Raw genomic sequence first — 8,192 nt, 5'->3', positions numbered from 1 at the left:
TGGTGGCCATTTGGTTTTTAAATGTTCGAGCTTCACAGTAGCTTAATTTGCTGCCATGAAGTGACAGAGTTGTTATTCAGTGGGCATTACCTATACATTAAGACTCGTTCTCCAGTCATAGTGTTAATGAACAGGTCGCCCATTCCCTAAAGTATAATAGTACATTTGGTAAAGATGAAAACAGGTTCAATACAGAGGTACAGAGGAGTTTCAAACAGTAAGGAGAAACACGGTAAGTTCTTAATATGCAAGAGACAATCTATGAAGATGTGCAAGCAATATAGCCTGACAGGGTATGCCCAAGGGTGTTCTAAGGCCCGACACCACAAATAGGACATTATTTCCACAATAACACATACCCTGGAGGGTACTATTATACTTAGAGAAAAGGCTAGCTGTAAAATTGTTTTTTTTTTTAACTTTTTTTATAATTACTGTATATATTTACTGTATATATTCTTAACGTAAAATTGTTTGTCTGCCTAATGTATCAGACTTGCTGTAGTATATGTAATTATTTTTGGCGGAAGTATTTTACATACAGTTTATATGTAATGGAAGTGCTTAAGGTCTAAAGACACACACACACGCACACACACGCACACACACACACACACACACACACACACACACACACACACACACACACACACACACACACACAAGTACAAAGAGACTGGCATACTCATTAACATATACAGAGAAACATGCACTTTCAGAAAAACAGACATCCTCAAATGCCTAGTTGTGAGTAATTCTCATAAACATATACAGAGAAACATGCACATTCAGAGAAACAGACATCCTCAAATGCCTAGCTGTGAGTAAATAAAAAAAGATGGAGTGCAATGCACTGGAAATCCCTCCTATTTACTGTTACTGATTTTACAACACAGTGCTGCTCTGTCCATTGGATTCCTAGGAAAGGCAGGCAAATAATGGCCGACATTAAGAGTTTAATACCTCTTCATTTTATAATGGATCTCTCCTTTTGGCAGTACTGCCTCTGTGGATGTTTCTGTCTGTCTGTCTCTCTCTATTTTAATAGTTAGTAAACATCTATGATTTCGTCTTGATGTCCGTTTTCTACTTATAATCACAGTGCCCACATGCAAACATGGCAAGTGAGCTAGGGCTTGCTGAAAACACTAAGAAGGAATATTACGTAATTACGTACATGCCATTCTCTAACTTAAATGACTCACAAGTGTCTCCCCTAAAGGTTCTTATGATTTGCATCAGCACTGTCTGTGTGCTTGTACATGTGTGTGTCTCTCGCATACACTCTAATGCATGTAAGCACACACAAGCACACGCACATACACAGATGCTTTTCTTTTGTTTTTTTTGTACTTTTTTTTTTAACTTTGCTTTTAATTTTACAATTGCTAAACAGTGACGTTTATTGAGAAAAAAAAATGATGGCAGTTTATTTTATTTTAACTATCCAAGCTTCACAGTACGTTAATATGGTGCCATGAAGTGGTGGACTATGTTTTTCAGCAGGCATTACCCGAACATTAACACCCTGGTGGAGAATGTTCATTCTCCTATCAGGGTGGTGATGCATAGGTCGCCAATTTGCTAACATGTAGTAAAACAGAGGCATAAAAAAATGACATGAAATGCAACAAAATATTATAAAATAGAGAGATTACAATACAGTAACATAGTAAGAAAAGTATGCAAATAACTTCTACACTCATTCAAAGTATGGAATACAGAAAAGAAGTAACACCTTGCACAAAATTCATTCCATACAGGAATGTTGTAGGGCTGCATCAGTAATAGCCCAGACAAGTCGCTGATGGAGCACTACATAGGGTCTCCTAATTAGAAACAGGACACCCTCCCAGACATACATGTAAATTTTAAGTGACCTACAGTTATCATGAAGGCTATGAGTAGTATGGCAAATGGCGGCAAAGATGGAGAGATCCTAGACTTTCATTGATGGCACACACACTAATGCCTTTATGATATAAAAGTGACTTTATTATAGAAACATAAAACCATGAGGAGTACAAGAGATCGTAAGCAAGGGGGAGAAAATACGTTTCTTATATTTTAAAACAGATATGCAGTTGTCCTATAGATCAATTTCAATAACACATAGATAAATGAGTTATACAAAAATTCATATTCCTTCACGGAGGATGAGGAGGCTGCTTCTGAATTCACTTAGACACACAATATTCTTGACATCATTTGCAGACTGTCACACGTAGCAGTCCAATAAGACAAGAACATGCTGTCCCTTAAATTCATACTACTTGATCTATTTTTTATTATTTATTAAATTTTTCAGATGTAGATACAAGGATTTAGCCATTTTACCATTGTTATTTTAATGTTTTAAGTTTTGTCTTTTATTTTTCTGTTATTTTCTTGCATTTGCTTAGGTTAGTAAGTGCAGGAATAAATCTGAAGTTTGAACTCCTCAACAATACACCTGAAGACCTAGTGTTACTCTTGTAAAACGATACACAAAAGCAGGCGGTATACAGCAGCTTTTGACAAGAAGTTCAAAGACTCAAGAGTCACATGACCTCATCAACTGTATAAGTAGCCATCTTGATCTCTCTAGTGTGGCAGAGTTATGTTCATTGATTGTTAACATGAGCATTAAGCATTCTTATCATACTGAGAAGACCCCAAAGGGGCACCATTTCTGGCAACACCTCCACTGACAATAAAGAGGTCATACTCTGGCTGACCAATGAGAACACCCTTACCAAGTGCTTTATTGCTTTTGGGAGCAAACAAATGGAGATCTTATGATGCAGGACCATTCACTCACTGAGTCTGTTCTACAGTATTTAAAGACACTTGCTGCAGGAAAGGAAATTCAAGCTGTCCACACCAAGAAAGAAAAATAAAAAAAAAATAAAAATAACAGATGTTTTCAAGAGTTTTAAGGATAGATATACCCTTACTGTAGCTGCTACACTTTCAGGGAGTCACACTAGTTTATAGTGGGTAGCATATATCATGCAGTGTGTCCCCACTGGATAATTAGAACACAACTTGCACAAAATGAGATGTACAGCTTCAAATGGTTATACTGCAGGATGTTAATAACTGCCTTACGAGACACCCTTATTTTCTCTGGAGCCAGGTAATCAGCACAGAAAGTTATATATAGGTCTGGTCTGGGATATCTCAGGCCAGCCATTGCTAAAAATAAGGACAACAAAACAGCCCCTGTGCATCCCTGACAATAGGAACATGTTGCAAAAAATGTCACCAAGCCCGTAGGCTCCATTCACAGAAGGACAATGGTTATTTATATTTGTATTTGTAGAAGATTATAGTGAGTTAGTCATAGACCTTCTTATATTTATTATAAGATCTCACAAGCTGAAAGGCAGCACACATTGTTCGATTCTCAAAACGTTTAGGAAAAAGTTTTCAAACTTGCATTCAGTATTAACTTCCTCATTTTCAAATAACGTTTTGTTATTATAAGAACACCCTTATGTAGTTCAAAACATGGAACAGCAGGGACTGATAAAGAAAAGAACAGGATGTAGAAATAGCAACAGAAGAGGGAAAGAGAGAAAAAGCAAGTGGCAGAGAACTGAGAGACCATTAGATTCAAAGTGACTTAACTGAGCAGATATAACAAAAGTTGGAAATGCACGGATAAACAGAAAACTGAAAATTTTAATAACGAATCAGGATTTAATCTTTTTCATCTCTATTCACACGTAAGATATTGAGTAACAACTGCCAGTTGCCTTCTGTGTTATTAGTAATTCAAGACAGCTTTTCCTTTTAAAAATCACACCAACTGCATTTACAATTCAAAAGAATTTATGTGGAATTTATTTTAGATGTTTTGGCAGGAGAGCTTAAATTCTTGCATTCCTTCACTACAAGCAGGTGTTTCTTCCCTTAAGTAAAATTGTCTTTTGTGCTGTCAGTTGGCAACGTTTATGTTCAATTACTGCCAAATTAAATTTTCATCACTTCTGTTTAAAATTAAAATCACATGAAGGCTTTCCTTTGTTCAAAGTATTTCTAGGTTTCTATGATTTTCAAGTCTTCATTGTAGTGCTATTTGGCAGAGTCCCCCCTAGCACTGCCAATCCATTATGTGGTCCTCTTCCGCAACTGACACAGAGTTATCACCTTGTGCTATTTTGATCAATATATACATTGCCTCGTAACACATTTTGTAAGTATGAGCTTGTCCTTAAATTTCTTTTACAGTGCAATGATAACCTGGAAGCTGGAGACAAATTGCATCATACTCCTAAATACAGCATCCAGAGTTTTTTCCTACTGCCATCTTTGGCAATATTTTAGCAGGTATGTTACCTGCTATAACAATACAACTCGAACAACAATTAATCCATTAGGAACCAGACAAAGAATTTCTCCCTCATTTGTGTGCTAAGAATGTATGTTTTACCACCGAGCCTTATCAAAAAAAGTAATGATCTGAACTCTCTGTAAAGAAAGTGTACAACATTAGTTCCAAATCCATAACACATAGCTTATCACTTCACCGAGATCACGGTAATTCAAAAGTGCAAACTATTACAGATTATCCAAACTTACTCTGTGTGTGAAACATTTAAAACAGGTTCACCTTTTGAACTGGTATTCAATCCACTTGTTTTCATCTAGAAAAACACTTCTTTGACAAAATGTTTCAGTAAAGTCCTGCCTTCAAAGGCCAGTGAGTGGCAGTATTGTTTTTGCAAAATTTCTTAATATTATACTCATTGAATAAACTGGTAACGTTACCTTAAGATGCGATAAAACTTTCCTGATCTCTTACTGATGCGTTCTGTAAAACAAAGTCACATAGCAAATGTAATGGTTATAAAGGGATGTACAGAAGTGTAACAGAGATTCAGATGTCACTGATATACTGTAAACTGACTTATGTTCAGTAAACCTGTGCTTAAACTCCAAGACCACTACAAAAACAAACTTTCCTCATGTCTTAACATGTAGTGGCCGTTGGGTTAGAATATTCAGCTAAAGGCATGTATTTCTCCCCTTTACAAAGAAAGTCATTTTAATTTACTTCCTTCTTTGCTCAGTTATTGCTGAATCCATTTTAGGGTCATTAAGAGCCAGAGCATCTCTGCACTCAGTGGATGCAAGACTGAGAAAATAATCCTGGTCAGCACACCAGTCAATCACAGGAAAGGTAGTAACTTTTCAAATTACAGAATTCATATGTTTTGTTTATTCAGATTTGTACCTTTTCTCGTTTTCCTTTGATTTTAAATTAGTCTGTGAAAAATAACATTGAGGTGTACTTAATCATTTTAGCTATGACATATAACTGTTAAAAGTTGCCTGATCTTTGTATTCTGAATGCTAACTGCAAAGTGAGTTAAAGATACAGATGAAATATTAGCACTCATCCGGATTATTTATTTTTTGTAGTAATATATTTTTCTGTTTGACTGCAACCCACTATGAAGGCCCTTCATAGTCATTCCTATCACTGTTACCCAAGCCCTTTAGTGTGTCCCCGTCACCTCTGAGTGTTGGAATGGCACCCCTATCAGCATGCTGCCATAGTGCACAGGTAACATAGATTTGGAGTGACTCAGTGAAGGATTTTACCTTTTGTACCTATTTCTATCAGTGGATCCTTGTATATAGAGTATACCTTAGCAGATGTTGCAATCGCACACTCCTACATATAGAAGTCTAATGTGCTGCAAGGTCTCATCTAAAGTGTTACTTGGGAGACCAGTGACACGGCCAGTTTAGCTCATCAGATTCTTCTCCACCCTTTCCTCCATAATGGGACAGAATGCCATCACTTGCTGCATTTTACCTCTTGTTGCTGGCCATATGATGGCAGGTATATTAAATGAACCATGGTTACTAACAGTGTGTCGTCAGAAGTAAGTCTTATGCCAGGAAGCTGATATGACACAGGACAGTTAAGAAAAGAATGCCTGAAAAAAAGTTAGCCATGCTGTTTGCTTCTGAAAACAATAAAAGGGAATTCCAACAAAGTGTTTATCTGTTTTTGAGGTTAACTATATGCTACGCATAAACTAAACAGTTGTATTTTCTAATAAAAACAAAAGGCCTCCACATTTGCTGTAGAAGTCACATTAAGAAATGTAAAAAAAAAGCAAAGTCAGAAATGAACACAGGAGACTTGCTACTGTGTAGCAGAGACAAAACAGAGCAACCACTGATGTGTGCATGTTTATGTTTATATATTGCATCAACTTCTGTATTCTTAGAGGAGTGCCCTTATTGTATTACTCACCTCTTTTAATATTGAACACAAAATGGATTTCATTAGTTTCCTGTCTTTGACTCTGTGATGCAGAGGAATGAAGCCCACACTACAAAGCGGATGACCACCAGTTCAATTAATGGCTTGTCGATTAGTGGCTTGATTATTGGCCTGTCGATTAGTGGCTTGTTGATTAGTGGCTTGTTTATTAGTGTCTTGGACAGTGAAAAAAGCAGGGAATGGAGGATGAGAATGAGTGGCTGCTTCTGGTTTATCCATACTGGTGAGGTTACTGACTTTTGCTTGTACTAGGATGATACCTAGAGAGAGCACACCACCTGTTACACCCATGGAACATGGGCCTGGCGAGCACAAACTGCTCCTGTGCATTTGCACTGGCTTCGGAAGTCAGCATGTGAAAGCATGCCTCTTTCAGCAGGTAAACTATAGTGGAGATTGAAACAGCCACCAATAGGAGAGGTCCAATGGAGTGGCTAGGCTGCTCTGTTTAACCTGAAAGCTAGCTCACTCTTACGACTTGACTCTAATCATAGAAGGAACAAATGTGCTGATTAGTCATCCTGGACAGAACAAATGGGTCTTAGGACTCTTGTCTAGCCTACATAGAACCATAGCTAAATTATCTGATGCCTTTTACATTTCCCTAATTTGTTGTCCCCCTCAACTCAAAGTTAAGGAGCAAAGAAAAAAAAAAAACAGCACTACAGTACCACCACATCATTGTCTGTCAATCACACTTCATAGCATCTTGTACCCAGGGCTGCGACCCCTTTTCAAACCACCTCAGCTTTGCCTCTGAGCCTGGTGTTGCATGGCTCTAAAGCATGTGGACAGAACTGGTCAACTACATGAGGGTAGTGGAGGCGTTGATCAGATCTAGTGGATGAGCAAAGAAATTTGTTAATTTCCAAGAAGTCAAAGAATAAGGCCTTAATGAAAGACACTTCAGTTCATCAGAAAGTTCTTTGTCTGTCTCTTCCCATCCCCACATAATAGTCATCTTAGACTCTAATCACTTAGCAAATAGGATTTTTAGAACATTTGTGCTTCACAGCATAGCTAAATATGCACCGTGTTATTCCACATATCAATATATAAGGAATATTCACACAAACTAATTCTAGGAAGAATGCTAGGCCTTTCCACATATGCGAGTATACTGCAAACAGTGTAAAGTTACTGATGTGACCAAAATTACTGTTAAAATCTCCTCTAAATCTGTATGCAGAAACCTGTTGTTGTTCTTAATAGGAAATTACTTGCAAATATCACATTCCCTTGAACCAGTGACATTTTTCTAAAGCTAGACAGTTTAATTTTTCCTGATGCATTACTTACATAAAGGGATCTGAAATATAAAATTAACATTAAGGAAAATTAAATATACAGTCTTGATTTAACACGTAAATAAACCTTAGAAAAAATCTATTTAAGTTGTTTTTAACACAGCCCCAAATGGTGTCCTTGCTGTAATGGAATTTAATGTTATCATTTCAGTAGGCTTTCTGAACTAATGTTGGAGTCTATGCTAGCTGAAATAAAGATGTGCAATCAGTTATCACTGAAAATGTTATGTACCAATCATTTCATGACGCATCTAGGGTGTGTGTAGCACAAAATGATAAAGAATGACAAAAGAAAGCAACATAAGCAGATCCAACAAAAGAATGTCAATATGTTACTTAGCCTTTCTGCTAACCAACATCATAGAAAATAATCCTGCAGTAATTTTGTGTTATTGTCTACCCAAAATAAACACTTTTGTGCTAAATCAAATATTGAACATGTTTACATCCTGCCACTGCCCAGCAATATGTGGAAAACAATAGTTCACACACCACCACTGCCAGTAAGTGTGATTCAGCAGTTGTTGTCATATGCAGCTCTAATGCTACATGTGAAGAGATTTTGAAACCTGTCTATTTGTTAATGACCATGGTGCAAG

Source organism: Protopterus annectens, chromosome 5.part0, assembly GCF_019279795.1.
Source record: "Protopterus annectens isolate FY-2018-M chromosome 5.part0, PAN1.0, whole genome shotgun sequence".
NCBI classification, from domain to species: Eukaryota; Metazoa; Chordata; order Ceratodontiformes; family Protopteridae; genus Protopterus; species Protopterus annectens.
Note: the sequence above shows the minus strand (reverse complement) of the source record.